This window comes from Eptesicus fuscus, chromosome 14 (assembly GCF_027574615.1).
Source record: "Eptesicus fuscus isolate TK198812 chromosome 14, DD_ASM_mEF_20220401, whole genome shotgun sequence".
Taxonomy (NCBI): domain Eukaryota; kingdom Metazoa; phylum Chordata; class Mammalia; order Chiroptera; family Vespertilionidae; genus Eptesicus; species Eptesicus fuscus.
In genome coordinates this window covers 29,938,677-29,957,699 of record NC_072486.1, presented here as the reverse complement: position 1 = coordinate 29,957,699, position 19,023 = coordinate 29,938,677, and the positions used below count along the sequence as shown (strand labels likewise).

The 19,023-nt window shown below is 39.5% G+C and overlaps 1 pseudogene; it reads left to right on the top strand.

Moving 5' to 3' along the window:
- The first annotated feature begins 1,731 nt into the window (after positions 1–1,731).
- LOC103294744 (bromodomain adjacent to zinc finger domain protein 1A-like) lies at positions 1,732–13,970 on the top strand (annotated as a pseudogene).
- The last annotated feature ends 5,053 nt before the right edge of the window (positions 13,971–19,023 follow it).

The window sequence follows — 19,023 nt, the reverse complement described above, 5'->3', positions numbered from 1 at the left end:
TATTTATTTCCAACTTCCCACCTGTGTGAGTTAGTGTTCTTGGAGAAGCAGATGCTAACTTGGGATGAGCTGTGCAGGACCCTTATTGGAGAAAACGCCTGTGATGAAAAATCAGGAGGGAGTCAGACCAAGATGCAGGTCTAATTCCTACGGAGAAGGAAAAGAAGCAGGAAGGTGCTGTAGGAAAAGTTTTACAATGTGGTGCGGTTCCGAGGAAGTGTTAGCAAAGCCATTGGGGAGTCCTGGAGCTACCTGGTCCCTGAGTCACCAGTCACAGGAGTCTCATGTCCCCCAGGAAATGGCCGGGCTCGATATCCCGGTTGTATGCCTCATTGGCTCTTAGCACCTGTGAGAAGCATGGCCTCTAAGCCCACACCTCAGTGGATTTCAGAATAAATCACCTGGGTCCATCTGTTAATTATGCTACCTGCTGTGAGATATTGTCACTCAACACCTGATGCTGAAATCGCCTTCTCTATAGTCTCTCCTCACAGCAATGCTGGAATTACACCACCTCTGTAACGGGCACTAGTTCACAATCACCCCTTTTGTTTGATCTCAAATGATTTCCAGGACACCTCTTGTGATTTTGATTATATTACCATAAACTCCAAAGACAGCTGTGATGTTTAAATTTTTATTATTACTTTTTGTTTAGGGCTAATTATTAGCCAAATTCTACAGCTAGAGAATGTAAATAACAATTGCCAGAGCAAGCACACTCTCCAGTTGTCATTAATCTTTGCCAAGACGATAAACTCTGGTAGGGGATTACTTACATGAAACTTTGTAGGACCTGGAAAGGCAGACCGGAGGGTTAAGGCAGAATGTAGAAAACAGTCTGCATTAATATTATGCTTTGTTTATTGATGTTGCTTATGTCTGATTGAAACACCAATGAATATTCAAGTATCCCAAAGTCTTTCCAAGTCTATAAGCAGTATTCTTTCCCTTTAGTTTTATTTTTGCTTTCATCATATTAACTAATTTAAACAGGGGTGAAAAATGGTAAAGAATGATGCATATAAACTCAATTACAAAACTGACTTTACAGAAAAGAGCATTAAACTTGAAGTCAGTGACAATAATCAGTTTACCAAGCTTCCAAACATACATAAGCCAAACTTTTCTCATTATCATTTCAAAACATTTGGAGGTGGTGGAGTTTTGTAGCAAATTGTAAATGATTTTATGGAAAGAATTTGTAGTCAGTCTCTAGCAAAGTAAGAGAGAAATTCAAATCCAATTTCACAGCGCTTTGCAGTTAATTTTCTAAATTCCATTTGCCCAAGTAAGGTAAATAATCACTTTTTTTTCCCTCTCTCTAGTCTCTTAGTTAGCTCAGGCTGCCATAACAAAATACTGCAGATTGGGTGTCTTAACACTACTCGGCTCAGGTGACCTCCTTGTGCTCATGTGGAGAGACAGAGAGTAAGCTCTTTGGTGTCTCTCTTTATCAGGATACTCATCCCATCATAAGGACCCCACCCTTGTAACCTCATCCAACTCTAGTTACCTCCCAAAGGCCCCATCTCCAAAGACCATTACATGGGAGGTTATGGCTACAGTATATGAATTGTGGTGGCTGGGGACACAAACATTCAGTCCATAGCATATAGTCTCAGATCTCAATTTGTAATGTAGCATAACTTCACAGCATGATCAAATGGCAGTACCTCACAGGCTGCTGGTGCACCCCTTTCCCTTTGCAGTTTCTTTGCAAATTCTACCATGGATCCTCAAGGTTCTTTAAAAAGACCAGTATGCCATTCCTTCATCGTTGGTACTGAAAGTTATCTGCTGTGAGATTGGGTTCTCAGGCATGCTCCTCCAAGTCATTTGCCACGACAGAGACCTCGTGGTCAACTGGTCTTGGTTACTACCAGGGCCATCATACCTAAATTGGGCTCTTAGAGTTACTGATTAAACCATTACAACATAAAGCAATGCCCCACATGTAGCATAGCATCACTGTAGTCCCAGGGCCACTTTGCTGCCTCTGTAGTGCTGATGTGAGTCTCTGCTGATTCTCCCAGGACTCTGTGAGGGACCCAGGTGCCAAGATTAATCAATGAACTCCTACAGCAAAACCTGCTTGAGCCCCCAGTATTACAGTTCTTTGTCATCCAGATTGTCTCACACATGCAGCAACACACACACACACACACACACACACACACACACACACTCAGAGATGTTTTCCATGATGCCTAGGATGATATCAGTGGGTACTTTCCACATATAACCCAAACTACCTTTGCCCCAATACTTTGATGTAGAGAGTATTAAAGACAAATTCAGACTCTTCTTCCCTTATGGTTACATTTATCTCAGAGGCTTCATTGGCCTTTTATCTCTGTATTGTTTAGTCTGGCTTCTCCTGTTTAACTTTATATATTTCAATACACATGAAATTCCAGAGAGAAAGGTCAGAATCTCTTTATATCATTGATCAGATGCCATGATAGCCAGAAGTTTCTGGTATACCTTCATCGTAATGAAATGGGTATGTGCTTTACATCAAGATAGATAGATAGGGGGTTTTACTCTGAAAATTTAATATAAGAAAAACATTATATCATAGGAACCAAAAACTAACAATGACAGTGTCCCACTTTAGACCTTAATGCCTTAGGGAAATAGTCTTGACACTCTGAATTTCTTCACCCTTGACTCCCATGTGCATTCTATATTATGAAGTTGAAGAACAACAATGAAAATCATGACATTTATAATATGCGACATTTCCATCAATTTGCTTTGCATACCTCCATCTCGGGGTGAAATGCAGCAAATCTCTAGGCTTACAGTCGGTAGATGACTTTTGTTAAACTCTTGGTTTGCAGTGCCTTTTCCTGGTGTTTGTAAAAGTGCTGCATCCCTGCTCAGAGCCCAGGCACTGAAGCTCCTTTATGACCCAAAGCTCAGCAAGGAGCTGGGAGGTGTGGAGCTGAGTGCAAACCGAGGTCTGTTGATGAAGCGGGTGAGGCGGTGTGCTGCAGGAGGCCACTGCGCCTTTGTCCCCTCCCCACGGCACTGGTAGCCCGCAAGACAGGTCTGGTTGGAGAACTGCCCTTCATTACTTATTGCTTAAAATAAAACGTGGCAAGTCCCACCAGGCTCTGATGTTGCATTTCCACCTTCAGTTTTATTTCCACCTCCTCAACCATTGGCATTTCTTTAACATCAATCAGGAGGTTACTGTGAACTTTCCCTGTTTGAACTCAGTGAATGCTGAATTTATTTTTTAGATAATCTAATTTTATCAGAGAAAAGTCAGCTCTGAAATCAAAGCTTGGTTATAGCGAGTCTCTTGGGAATCTGAACTTTGTGCCATATTGGTTTATTTCCAAATAGGAAGAAAAATTCAAGTCTTTAGGAGAGAGAGAATGCACAGACTTTTGGAATTCAACAACATCTAGGCGCAGCAGCAATATTCACAGTAGTAAATCTGTCAATAATGGCATGAAGTTTAACCGCTTATGACTCTCATAAATGGTTGTTAGTCTGTCACTCTTGCTATCTATCTGTCTCTGACTATCTTTCTGTCATGCCACGCTAGGAACTGATTTCATAATTAACATGTTGGTCTCATTTCCTAAACTGTTGGTTCCTCCAGTTCTTCCCTCTTATCGAGAGCACCTAGCATGTCCTTGGACACGGAGGGTGTTCCATTAATATTTGACTTTAATTTTTTAAAAAAGGGACTGCCAAACCTACATTCAAACTGCTTCTCAGAGACAACTTGATGTATAATTGCTGGTCCAGAGTGTCAGCATTGACCAGGTACTGCTCTGGGGTTGATGTGCTGGCTGGTTCTGGGAAAGAGCCCAGTGTATGCCTACATCCCTCATGAGAGTGGTGTTAGGCCTACATGGCTCCCTTTCGTTCACAACAGGAAGAAATGTACTGCTTGCTATGGTGTAGTTGGGGATCTGATGAGGCTCTTGCTGTCTTAGGAAGAAGGTATATAGCAAGGGCAAACATGGAGACTTCATGTGAGTCCTCTACAGTTTCTAGTTGTAATACTGTGAACATCTAACAGTCTTGAATCTTAGCTTCTTATTTTCAAAATGGAGGAAATAAATGTCCTCTTTTCTCTGGGTTGATATGTATATGATATGATCTCATTATTATCTTAACTATAACAAATGTATCAGTGGTAAGGTACCTGGAATCTTCCATCAGATACAAAGCAGATAACTAGGTGTAAATTCCATAAGAATTGAATCATTTTGTAGAAAATTCTGAAATAAAAGCAAACCCCTCTATTAACAGCATTGGGTTACATATTAAGATTCAGGTGTAGTAAATGAGGCAGTATGCGAAACCCATGTCTAAACTACCTGATTACAGCTAGGAATACCAATGATGTAAAAGAAAAACCCTACCAGCAAAACCACAACTGCTTACCGCAGGATAACATGGCTTATAAGTCAGAGTATAAAAGCTCACACTTTACCTTTACATGTAGAGAAGCAAAAGCGGCTATGGGGGCAAACCATTCTCTCAGAAGCATTCAGCAGCCGCATATAATCACGGCTCCCCAAGACCCTAAGAAAGGGACAAGTCCTGATATGAAGATGCAGCAGCCCCCCAAGCAGCCCCAGGCATGCCGATGCCCAGGGACATCCTTCCCTTCTCCAGGGTCAGGCTTGCAGCCACAGCTGCTCTTGTTGCTGCAATCAATCTTTCTCAGGCCCCCCTTCCCTCCACTCCTTGCCTTCAATAACAAAGTTCACCTTGTCCCTTACCACATGCATTTCCTTCAGGAAGAAAAGTCGAGGGAAATAGCCTTTGTAGAGAAACATTCTCTGCATTTGCAAGTCGACATACTAGTAATTAATAGAATATAATATTAAGATGTACAGGCCATGTGAAAGAGCTTAGCTGTGTTAACAAAGGGTAATACCATAAACTGTTCAGTCATAATGAGTCTTAGCTTTTTAGTTTAAATGCTGTATAATTTGGGGATTGGGGATATTCTACTTAAAATGTCAGTGGAACTACTTGAACTCCCCAGGACTAGAAACCTAAAAGTAAGCACAAGGCTCCATAGCTTTGTTGGAAGGCATCTTACTGCTAATTAAACAAATTGCTCAAATGCTTCTTTCTTTGATGAGGAAAACATTCTTCATAAACAAATTCCTTCTGGAAGTCAAAATGTACCTCCAACAAGCATATCAACAAAGCATCTAAGAATCTAGGCTTGTGATTAGCTCTCTCTCCTGCTGTGGCCTTCCTGAGCAGTGAAGTTTAGGAGAGCTTCGTTCTTGCCCCAAATTGTATTTTCCTAGGAATGGCCCAGCCTTTCCCACAGTAGATTGCAAGGCTGCAGCTGTCCCTAGGATTTCTCTATAGCACTTGGGTCCAGGCATACATTCATCCTAGTTCTTCATTTTCTATTACTCAGGCATCCTTAAAGTACTTACTAAGTTCTTGCCAAATGAGTGTGTGAACAAGTAACATAAATTTGTATTCTTAAAGTTAAGGTCTTTGTCATTTAAAAGTCAAGATAAAAATCCAATATCTGTTTTGCTCACCTTTGGATCTCCAGAAAATACATTTGATTTTTGCACATAGTGAGCCTTCAGTGTTTATCAAATGAATGAATGAATAAATGAGTCACCATACTAGAAAATGGCATGTGAATTATCTTAAGAGAAAAAGAAAACACTCCAGCTCTTGTGTTCCTTGACTGCCTTATCATGAACCATGGATGCCACTTTGGGTGAACTTTCTTTAATTAATACCCCCAACCAAATCTAGGAAAATTTACAACTTTTTTATTTTATATAATATTTCTAAGATAGATTTACAAAAACAGGTTATATGAACTAAAACATTCAAGAAGCAACACATTCTGACTAGCATAAGAATATTAAGAATCTTAATACACAACATTCTCTTAAATACAATTTTATTGCTCATCGTCTCTATAAAATCATGGCAATGAGAACATTTTTTTCCTCTAGCATGCCCACTGATAAGCTTTGCTCCATCCATTGCTTCTTGAAAAGATGCTTGGCTTATGCTCTGCTTACTGGACTCCTTCTAGTGGACTGGGCACAACTTTAGCATTGGAAGAACCTGGAAGAGTCCATATCTCTGTTACTTCGCTATTGCTACGTGTGTGAGTGTGTGTGTGTGTGTGTGTGTGTGTGTGTGTGTGTGTGTGTATCTTTCATCCAAGCTCACTATCTGATATCCAGACACAGAATTAAATCTGAATACACCTTAGAGGCACTTTTTATAAGTCTTGTTGACTCCAAGTTGTATTACTTTCTGAAAACAGGAAGGGTTTCTTAAGTGCAAAATAGGGATCATTGTACTATAGGAAAAAATGTTCACAAGTGAACTGAGGGGAACAAACACACAACACATTTATTGAAAGGTGAGAAGCACAGTTCAGTTTAGGGCTTGGGTTTTCAGTGAAGGAAGAATTGGTGTCTGAAAGGATAGGTCTGGGCCAGTGGTCGGCAAATTCATTAGTCAACAGAGCCAAATATCAACAGTACAACGATTGAAATTTCTTTTGAGAGCCAAAGTTTTTAAACTTAAACTTCTTCTAATGCCACTTCTTCAAAATGGACTCACCCAGGCCGTGGTATTTTGTGGAAGAGCCACACTCAAGGGGCCAAAGAGCCGCATGTGGCTCGCGAGCCGCAGTTTGCCGACCATGGGTCTGGGCAAACAAGTCTTCCTCTAACCCCTAATTATAGAGAGGCCATCCTATATCAAGGTCTCATAAAATTCTTCTTCTTATAGTTCCTTCCTTGACTACATAATGGAAGCACCTCTTATGTCATTATATAGCATTATCCTATATTATAGCCTTTATAGCACTGAACAATATTTCATGTTTCTTCATGTTTGCCATCTATTTATACACTCTTTCCAGTCACCCCTCTTCACTGTTCTACTGTTCTATCCTCAGCACCTAGAATAGTGCCCAACCAAGACTAACTTATGGCAACCAAACAGACAGTAAAGGACTTGAATGCCAGAATTTTTCAGCATTCTGACTAAAGCAGTCTATTGTCTAAAGGGGTCTATTGAAATTTCTTCAGCAATGAGAGGGCACATGTCCAGAATTGTGCCTCAGAGAAATTATGTTGGCAACATGCAGCACTAATTGGCAAAGAGGGGATCCTGGTGCAGAGAGTTCAGTAAGGACATTAGATTTTTTTTCCCTGAATGATGTGGCTACTATTGCTATATGATATATTTTCTTGTACAATATAGTAGCTGTTTAGACTAGATACATGTTTTAAGGAAAAGAAAATCTATTCCTTAAGACCTATTAAATACCATTCATTATATATATTCCCAAAGCAGTTATTAGTTGTGTGTGTGTGTTTAGAATGTCTTATTTGGTTGCTTATGGCTATCAACACATCTCTATAAAAATGAGGACAACTATTAACCAAAGTGCCTAAGAAGCATTTTAACCCAGACAATATAAAGAATCTTGGAATTCAGAATTTGCTGTGATTATTACAGTACAAAAATAGTGAATGATATTTAAAAGCTTTCTGTCTTGAGATAGTATGTCCTTGTATTCCAGAAACTTAATAGGAGATAATAATAATGATTATGGTAATGATAACCTCATCAAAATCACACAAGTATGTTTACAAAGCCTAAAATGAGTTTCCTGTGGAGGTGATATAAAGTGTGTTTTGAGGCCAAGTTGAGAACGGGATTTATACATACTCCAATTAACTTCACACAGGGAAAAAAAAACCACAACAAACAAACACAACTAATACATGATCCCATGCCTTACTCTCAACCCTGTTAGTAACACAACAGATCAATGATATCATTATTGAGCACCTAATGAGTTGATGATTGAAAATTATTTGCAAGTATATGTCACGACCCAAATAAGAAATTGGATAAAGTATGGATGAGTTAGTGCAAACACCACAACTACTGGCAAATGTCTGAAATAAAGTCATTAAAGGCAAAATCATCTTTTTGGATATTCAAGAGCTAGATATTGTTTACATCTCTTGATCTCTTAAGAACTTCTTTATATTAGATTATAATAACTTTTAAAGAAAGATTAATTTATTCTTATAGTCTTTTTTTAAAAAATAGCTTTATTGTTGAATGTATTACACATGTCCCCTTGTTTTCCCCATTGACCCCTTCTAGCCCATACCCCTGCTCCTTCCCCTGGTCCCAGGCCTTCAGGACACTATTGTCTATGTCCATGGGTTATGCATATCCTATATACACTGAGTGGCCAGATTATTATGATCTCTGAACACATAATAACCTGGTAACCTATATCTATATAATAAAAAGCTAATATGCAAATTGTCCCCTCGACCAGGAGTTCGACTAGCAGGCAGGCCGGCCAACCTCCCATGTCCCCTCCCCCTAGCCAGGCTGGCTGGACAACACCCATGCATGAATTCATGCACCAGGCCTCTAATATATAATATATATATATGTGTGTGTGTGTGTATGTGTGTGTGTGTGTGTGTGTGTGTGTGTGTGTGTGTGTGTATATATATATATATATATATATATTTATTTATATATATATGGGACATGTGTAATACATTCAACAATAAAACTATATGTGTGTGTATGTATATATGTGAGTGTGTGTGTATATATATATATATATATATATATATATATATATACACACACACACACACACACACATACACACACACACACACACTGAGTGGCCAGGTTATTATGTGTTCAGAGATCATAATATTCTGGCCACTCAGTGTAATTAAAAGGCTAATACACAAATCTACCGAATGGTGGAATGACCAGTCACTATGACACACACTGACCACCGGGGGGCAGATGCTCAACACAGGAACTGTCCCCTGGTGGCCAGTGCGCTCCCACAGGGGGAATGCCACTCAGCCAGAAGCCCTGAGCTGGGCTCACAGCTGGCAAGTGCAGAGGCGGTGGCAGGAGCCTCTCCCACCTCCCTGGAAGGCTCCTGGACTGTGAGAGGGCACAGGCTGGGCTGAGAGACCCCACCCCCCTCTCCGAGTGCATGAATTTCATGCACTGGGCCTCTAGTATACCTATAAGTCCTTTGGCTAATCTCTCTCCCACTTACCCCCTACCTCTGTCTTCCCTGTGATATTCAACAGTCTGTTCCATGTTTCTATTTCTCTGGATCTATTTTGTTCATCAGTTTATTTTGTTCTTTAGATTCCACATATGAGTGAGATCATGTGATACTTGTCTATCCCTGACTGGATTATTTCGCTTAGCATAATATTCTGCATGTCCCTCTGTGCTCTCTCAAAGGGTAAGAGACCTTCCTCTTTTTTAACTGCTGCATAATATGCAATGTGTAAAGGTATCACAGCTTTTTTTTTTATCCATTCATCTTCTGATGGGCACTTTTCTTTTAAAAAATAAATTAAGAAGATAAAATTTGAGTTTAAAGAGAAGTTAAAAATGATGTACCCTGGAGATGTTTTGTTATAAAATATGAAAGTTAAAGAAACATCAATAAAATTTAAAGAAAGTATGAGATTGATTTGATTTTTATAATCTTGAGTGGTTGCTCTAAGTAAGTCTTTCTCTTATCAATTACCTTGAGCAGAGCTCTTTATGAGATAATGTGCCATTTACTGAAATCCTGTCTTGGTGTTCTGCTCTGTTAGTGAATACCTTCCAATAAGGTTAGGCCAGTTACAGGGTACAAATGCAGCTTAAATTGTTTTCTTCCTGCCAACACAAAGGTTAAATGTCTGAGAAACCTTTGTTTGGGTGGATTGAGTTTTCTTCATTTTCCAAATGAGACTTTGTACCAATATGTATTGGGATGCTCCCGATTATTGGAGAAGGCTTTTGAAGCTCATTACATTCATCCTGACAACCTCTTCAAGCTTCAGCTGAGCAAGTGATGGATTAGTTATAAGGATATTTGCAGGAGATAGCAACTCTTCTAACTAGTGGCACATTGGATAATAACAAAGGGATTTCCCAGAAATTGTTGGTTTTCCTTTAGTTTGCAAAATTAATTTAGTAGTAGCTAGCTGACAGAATGATTTTTATTTATAAATTGTCATGCACAACAATACTTACTTATATAAGATTCTGTTGCTTTTAACGTCTCTGTGGTTAGTGTCTTTCTGACCAGGACATTTTATAGTATTCAGATCAGATTTTTACATGGGTTCATGCATCCCATTGAATACCAGATTTCTGTTTTCTACTTGCATACTTCAATATCTTGAAATGGTCAACTTTTTATGAATCCTATCTGAGATTAAATGAAAGAAATAACAAAAAAAGGCGCTGCAGTTATTTGCCACATAATGACATGTAAGGCAATGGACTACGTATAGATCAGTGGTCTCATAAGATTGGATTGGACTTCTGAGCCAAAAGTAGATCAAAAACTTCCCCCGAGCTCTGAGAGATGGGGAAGTGGTGGTGGGACGTGATCCCTAGAGTAGGAAAGAGAGAAGTTGCGTGAAGAAAAGTGAAAATATATGGAACACTGAGAACAGTGGAGCAAACCTAGGGAAGATATGGAATGTGATGATCTTAAGAAATTTCCAGAACCAACGCCAGTGAAAACTAGACTGCCTCCTGAAATATTTGGTGATGCTCTGATGATTTTGGAGTTCCTGAATGCATTTGGGGAACTTTTTGATCTTCAAGATGAATGTCCTGAGGGAGTGACCCAGAAGTGTTAGAGGAAGATCTTGTAGGAAATGGCAGTGAAGGCCGACTATGTGAATCGCTTTCTTTCTTCCTGGCTGCCATCTTCCAGGCAGTAGCTGAAGAAGAAGAGGCAGTGGCCAAAGAGAACATCATTTATGCTGACACCAAAGGTTGACTAGGGTCTCTGGATGAACATGCCAACTCCACAAAACCTGCACTGTCTGAAGTTGCGTCTTTGGCAGCTGCATGGTCACGGTTGCACTAGGGCTGCAGTTTGAAAAGAGTGGATCTTGGTAGCTGCACTCTTTCTGAAATCCTCAGACTGCACATCTGAGCTTCAGGTTGCTGATGTAACATCAGCAAATTCAAATAAAGATATCAAAACCGAGGTGGATTTGGTGCTACAGATGACACCTGTGTGAAGCTTCCTTAAAGCAATCCCAGTCGAGCGAAGAAACTGTCAAGTACTTCAGTGTATGATTTGACACCAGGAGAACAAATGAAGATACTTTATGCTCCCTGTGGGAAACTACAGTCCCTAGTTCCTACTAGGGATTTTATTGAAGATTATGTTGACATATTATGACAGGCAAAGCAGGAATTCCAGGAGTTAAAAGCAGAGTAACTAAAAGGAGAAGGGAGAAGCAGCTGCTAGAATTCATAATAGAGCAAGAACAAAACAAAACAAAAAAATGAAAGAGAAACAAGTAAAACTGAAGGAAGATGAGCAAAGAACTTCAGCTGAAACTATATCTATTGGGAAGGAAGAAAGGGAAGATTTTGATTCTAGCACTGAGAGCAAAGAAATAGAGCAAAAGGAACTAGATCAAGATACGGCCATTGAAGATGAGGTGACCCAGGATCACATAAAAGAAGCAGAATGGGGAAAAGGGAAAAAAATGGATTTAAAGAGTTTATAATGCAAGAAGAGATCAAGTGTTTAACAAGAGAGACTCACTGCTGATGAGGAAGAAGCTTTAAACAGGAACACTAACAAAAAGAGAAAGAGCTTTTAGAATAACCCAAAGTGCCATAGCATGCATCAATATCTTTCCAAACTTGGGCCGTGACCACATATAAACAGGTGATATTGGATTTTCCCTTCTGTTCCCAGATTGTTTATTGAAGCAGATTATTCTGGTCTCCCTAAAGACATGTGTTTGCCTAGACCTTCATCAGAATAATACACATTCTCAAAATGCTTAGGCATCCACTAAAACTGGAGAATCTTTGGTGTCTGAATCTACCTCTAACATTGACCAAGGTTCATGTGATGATTCTGTGCAGCTACCAAAACCAGTTCCTAAGCCAAATCAGTGGTGCTTTTACAATTCTTGTGAATAGCTAGATCAGCTTATCAAAGCTCTTAATTCTAGAGGACATAGAGAAAGTGCCTTAAAAAAACACACCTTTGTTACAAAAGAAGAACAGACTATATGCACAGCTAGCCCATTTTTCTGAAGAGAAATTTCATTTGTCAGATAAATCTCAAATTGATAACAAACCTACATATACTCAGGAAAGAGCTTCCAATGCATATGATCCACCTCAGATGTCTTCAGAGAGGCAGCTTGAATTGAGACTGAGAGATTTTTTTTTAATGTACTGAATGCAGAATCTACCAAGAAACATTAGGAGTGATAAATGTTGCAGATCGACACATGTAAGTTCAGCATTAGAAAATGGATGATATGAGCTGTGAAGTAAAGAAAACAAGGAAATGGGATAATTAAAACTGTGAATGAAATAGACGAGATATAAATTGATGAGCAAGCAAAAGCCATATTAAAAGACATACTTTTTGGCATGAAAACAAACATTTCAAGTACTGTCTCAACAAATACAAATGCATTGCAATCAGTGAGCAAAAATAGTTTGTCATCTGGCAATGCCACTCTTTCAAATAGAGCAGGGCAATGAGTGGCATTTTCTCAAAGCTCCACTTGATGCCACTGGGAGTTCTGATAAAACAGTTCTGGACCATTGGAGAGAGTCTATTCTTTCTTCTGCTCTTCTATTCCAAGTCTTTATTCACCTATCCACCTTGGATCATAGTTGACATGGTCTAAATCTATACTGCATGTTCATTATAAGATGTCCAAAAGAAGGGTGATGCAGGAAACATGGTACTTTGTGATGGCTGTGATCTGGGTCATCATACCTACTGTGTTCAACCCAAGCTCAAGACAATGCCTGAAGGAGATTGATTTTGTCCATAATATTGGCCAAAGAAATGTTCTAGAAGACTCTCCTCTATACAGAGACAATCCTTGGAAAGTGATAGAAAGATGGAAGACAGTATGGAATGTGAGAATGATGAAGTTGATGTTGATGATGAAGAGGGTAAAAATGAGGAGAGAGAGTATGAGATAGAACAAGATGATGACTCTCAAGAAGAGAAATAAGTCAGTCCACCAAAACAAGGAAGATAACAAATTAGATTGCCAATTAAAATAAGAAGTAAACGTAACTCTTCTTTTTCATGTCCAACAAGATCCTAGAAAATATACTTCAAGGAATGAGCAGAGTATACCCAAAACAGCTGTTTCTTCTAAAACTACTGGTAGAAGCATAAGAAAGATAAAATTTGCTTCTAAATATTTAAGAATTGCTAGTTGTTCTACTTGCCAGAGTCATGGCCCCTTGCAAATAGATATATGTGTGGAACTACTTAGTCTTTGTAGAAAATGCAGAGGCAGGAAAAGTGCTAATATACCATAAGTTCCAACTTATCTATCTTTAGAGTCATTGCCACAAAGTCCAGTGAGCAGTCAAGTTCTCTAAATGTTGCTTCAAAACTTTCTCTCCAAGGTAGTGAATCCAAGAGAAGAGATAGGAAAAGACAATCTACAGAATCATCTTCTATGACATTGAACCAAGGAAGTGCAGGCAGACAGGGGGAGTTTGTGAATTGTCTGCTTTTGAACAACTTGTAGAATTGGTATGGCATGATGATAGCTGGCTTTTTTTCAAACTCATTTATAAAATTCAAGTCCCAGACTATTATGACATCATCAAAAAACCCATTGCCTTGAATATAATTTGTAAAAAACTGAACAAGTATGAATATTAATTAGCATCTGAGTTTATTGAGGATACTGAGTTAATATTTTTGAACTGCTTTGAGTACCACCTTCATAACACAAGTGAAGCAAAAGCTGGAATGAGGGCTTCAAGCATTTTCTATATTCATGTTTAAAAACTTGGACTTCATGTCACACCTGGGAACGTGGATCAAGTTAGCTCACCGCTGGCTGCAAAAATTTGAGGAAAACAAATGGTTCATGCAAATGGAACATTAAATCATGCTATAAAGTGGACATAGACATATGTTGCATACAGCAATAACAACTGATTGACAACTTTGAAGTGTGGCTTGCACTATATTCTCATTTTTAATATTAAACTTTCAGAAGGATGTAGAAAAGATTTCCTATGCTACAGTTTTGTTTAGTATCTAATAAGTTTGGTAGATGTATTGGATACAGTACTGGTTGGCAGAGGATTTTGTATATTTTGAGATAATTCATGTGTCCCAATATCTTGGAAAATATTTTTTTCATCTATGATTTATTTTGTCATTGATGATTTTTCTTAGTGTGGTATTAAGGGAGATTAATCTACACAGATAAATCTTCTTTATAGCACAGTTTAGAAAGAAATTGTATATGTCTAAAGAGTTTTTAATGAGCACATTCTCTCAACACTACTGTACACATGAAAGAATCCAATTTTACATCCTTGAAGTGCTGTGCCAGTGCTGGCTGAGGTATTAAGTCTGAGTTTATTAACTAGGTATTTATTTAGAATTAGAAGTAATTGGTGAATCCACTTTGTATTTATAAAATGTGTACCTGGAAAATGTTCTTTAATGTTTTAAACATTTTATTGTGTTTTTGTTTTATTTCTCTTAACTTCCTTAATGATCAGTCAATAAAAGGTAATACCCCCCCCCCTTTTCCCTGACAGTTCTTCCAGTTTTACAGAACTGTATTATAAGTGATACATTTAAAAAAATATATTACAATGGAGCTGAAAAATATCTATCCCCTAGTAATGTCTTAGCCGTCATCAAGTCATAGTGCAACAAATTACATCGATGGTGATGTTGGTGTAAGCAAACCTACTGCACTGCCAATCACATAAAAGTAGAGCACATATAATTACAGTAGGAGGCTATACAATCAAGATTTATGTGAGTGCACTCTATGATGTTCACACAATGACAAAATATCCTTATGACACATTTCTCAGCATGGATCCCCATCATTAAGTGGTGCATGACTGTACATTTAATATTCTTAGTTAGAGCTTAACATTTTTATTGGGATGTGATCCCCAATAGGTTAATATTTCCATTTTCATAAATATAAACTAGAACAGCAAGGATAGGGATACATTTAGGAAACTGCTACAGTTGCTATCTCACATTACTGGTCCACTTTCTTATTCATTTGCATGCATACTAACTCAATGTTTCTGTCAGCAATGGATAGTTTGATACTTAAGTATTTAATACAGTTTCACATTTGAGTGTAAATTAACAAAACTGCCAATTTAAAAAAAAATCACTTTGAGAAGACCCTTGAGAAATAAAATTTACTGTCTATGGTCAAGATTTCAGTCAACTCGCCCTTCCCATTGCTAGAGTGACAGAAGAATTCATCCTGAGCACAGGGGTAATCCAGTGTCATAGAGATTTGACTTGAAGAACTTTGTATTCCCTAAAGCAGACTTACTTTTCTGTTCAGCTGGGTTGAGGCTAACATTCAGTGTGTTGGTTTTCCTTAGAGAGTGGAAGTTGAACCATGTTGGGTGTCTGGGCAAATGAGCCTGTCATTGGTATATCTTTGGCTCACTGTCCACAGATGGTATATATTTGTTCATAAATGAAAGCAAACTAGATAGTGTGGCTATTCTAAATACATTAGATGATAACTATTTTCATTAATCCCATTTTCTGAATGCATTTTAAAGCACTTTCAAAATGACATTGGTTGAACCTTTAAATAAATTGGTGAGCTGAAACCAGTTTGGCTCAGTGGATAGAGCGTCGGCCTGCGGACTGAAAGGTCCCAGGTTCAATTCCGGTCAAGGGCATGTACCTTGGTTGCAGGCACATCCCCAGTAGGGGGTGTGCAGGAGGCAGCTGATCAATGTTTCTCTCTCATCGATGTTCCTAAGTCTCTATCCCTCTCCCTTCCTCTCTGTAAAAAAAAATCAATAAAACATATTTAAAAAATAAAAATAAATTTTAATAAATAAAAAAATAAATAAATAAATAAATAAATTGGTGAGGCCTTAACTTTGACCACTGAAAAACAAACAAAAAAAAAGAGAAAATTTAAGTGTATGTTAATGACTACAGAGCATCATCTTTTTCTATAGAATAATGTCCTTTTTCCATAGAGTTATTCCAAGAATTACACTAGTAATTATCACCAAATTATGTTGCTTTTAATATCTCATGTACTCAGAGAGTTTGTAATCTCTTTATGAAGCTTGCCTCCAATATTTTAATGGCCATAAAAGTTATTTTTACATAACTTCTAAATAAGGAAAAATAATTAATCGATATCTGGTCCACTTATTTGTAAACATATGTACTTTCAGTTCCTTGACTTCAGAATTGATTGCTACTTGCTTGATGCCCATAGCATAGCCTGCTTTAAACTTTTACTTTTTGACAAAATGATCCTGAAAAAATTAATAAGGGCTTGGATTAAATACTTATTACAGGCTGTGAAAACATCAAAAAAACAAACAGAAACTAGGCAAATAGTGGAACAATTTATTCTATGTCATATATGTGCAATAATGCAAATATAAAGGGAAATATAATTAGACTAGAGGCCCAGTGCATGATTCAGTCATGCACGTATAGGGTCCCCTACACGCTTTCGCTTTTGATCACGGGGGAGCTGGGTGCCTGTCCACTGGTGCACCAGGCCTTTCAGAAGCCTCCGGCGCGGCAGAGGCTTCTGAAAGGCCTGGTGCCTGAGCGGACAGGCACCCAGCTCCCCCACTTTTGATGGTCCACGGCGGGACATGAGCTCGCTGCTTCAGAGGCCCCTTCTGTGCTGCAGCACAGCCATGGCGCAGACTGGCGAGCCACCGCTGGCGAGGCGAGCTCAGCGTCCTGCCGCCCAATCGGCCACCCCGGCCACCCCGAGTCCCGCGCCCCCCCCCCCCCGTGCCTCCTGGCCAATCGCGGGCATAGCGAAGGTATGGTCAATTTGCATATTTGTCTATTATTAGGTAGGATTCTTCTACTTACTTCCAAACTCATACTTATTCTTTCAGGATTATTCTCTCATTTTTAAAATAATTCTCAGTTCTGTTTATATTTGCTTTAAATATTGAGGTGCTCTAATGTTGGTTGCACATATATTTACAATTTTGATATCATCTTGGTGATATTATTATATCATTACCTTCTTTCTGTCTTGTAGGGTCCATAGTTGGTGGCCTTGTCACCAGGGCCTTTGATGGACATGGAACCTGCCTCGTCCTGAATGGACTGCACCAGGTTTCATGCTGCGTAAAGGCTCTGCTTCAGTGTCTAGTGTTCAGCCCACAGACTGTGAACTTATTACCAGGTGTGCAGAGGGGTGTGGTTCCTGCTTGGTCCCTGGAAGAACTCCTACCAGGTTGCTAAGTGGGCCCATGGTGGGCAAGACTGGCCCGAGACCTCAGCGAAGAGCAGCTGGAAAAGAGTCACAGCTGCCAAAGGGCTCACAGTTGGGACCAAGGACTGTGGGTTTGCCTTCAGGGGCACAGATGAGCATGCCTCTTTCCAGGTTCCTGGGTGGGCACAAATGTCCTCACTAAGGAGCTAGACAGGTCAAGGGGTTGCTTAAGAATCGAAGTTCGGACCTTCAGGAGTCCAGAGGAGTGTTTTCCATCCTGTCCTGTGGAGGGGATAGCATTACTGCACCCAGACCATGGCAGAGAGGGGTTCTAGCTGCCTACAGGGCCATTACAGGGTCTGTTGTTTACCTGCGGTCAGAAAGCCTGCCCCCCAGGGCATGGGCAATGGGTGTGTCTTCCACCCAGTTCCTGGGCAGGCAGGACCACTGCCAGACTCCAGCAGCAAAAGGGCAATTTCAAGATACACAGTCAGACAAAATTAGATGGGCATGAGTGTGCATCTCTCCCACCATGTTCCTCAGAGGGCAGCACTGCTCCTGGACCATGGCTAAGAGGAGCTAGAGCCAGGTCATAGGACACTTTCTGGCCAACGGTCAACACGGAGGTCAGTGGTCCTGTTACTAAAGGCACAGGCAGGCCTGACTCTCTTCAGGTCCCTTAGCAGATAGTGCTGCTGGCAGGACCAAAGTCTAACAGGCTATAGCTGAATCCACCAGGGTCAGGGCTCTTTTGGAGTCTATAACCAGGACCAGTGAGCCTACTTCCTGGGCATGGGCCTGCCTTCTCACAAGTCTTCTGTAGCCTTGGACTCCACTGGGGTTTCACAGTTGGAATTTCAAATTCCAAAATTCCCACAAAGGCCATTTTGTCCATGCTTAGCTGCCAAATTACTGCTGCTGAGGAGGGATGCAAGTGAGATACCCTCTATTCCGCCATCTTGCCAGTGCTACCACATAAATAGTTTTCTTTAATTCATCCATCATTTTCATTGTTGTTAGTATCATATGTGTATGTGAGTGTGTGTATCTGTGCTTTCTTCTGAATGCTTTTAAGATTTTCTCCTTGTCTTCTGTTTTCAGAAGTTTTCCTATGGTACACCTTGGTTTGTTCCTATCTCTTTTGTGATTTTTCTAATAACTCTAATTTCTTTCAATATATCTCTCTTGTTGTGCCTCCATCATAATATTGGTTTTCTCCCTCCCCACCCCCCCGCCACCACTCGCTTAATTTCTGTGAAACCTCACCAGCCTGTCTTTTGGCAGCTACAGCTGTTTCCTCTGTGACTACAGGGAGGTGACCACTTAGAATGGTTGACCCCTCAGGGTTCCCCCGTGGGATTGTGCCACCTGTTGGGATGGCCTTGCCTATGTCAAGCACTGGGCTCACCCCACAATATCACTTGTCAGGCAAGCTCTTTAGCTCTGTCTACTGTGAATCCATCCTCTTCTTCTTCAGGAGTTTGTATGTGTATCACTGAGTTTAATTTTCAAATATTTTCTGTCATTTTTTTCAGGTTACATGTAGGTGAGAGAGATTCAAACGTGAGTTCACTCTCTGGAAATACAAAATTACTGTGTTACTTTTATAATGAAAAAGTTTTTTTAAAAAAAAAAAGTTTAAAGTATCTACACAGTGCCAGAAATATATTAATTTCTTTGTAAATGTCTGTCGAACTAAATTGAATTTTATAGTTCCAGACAATTA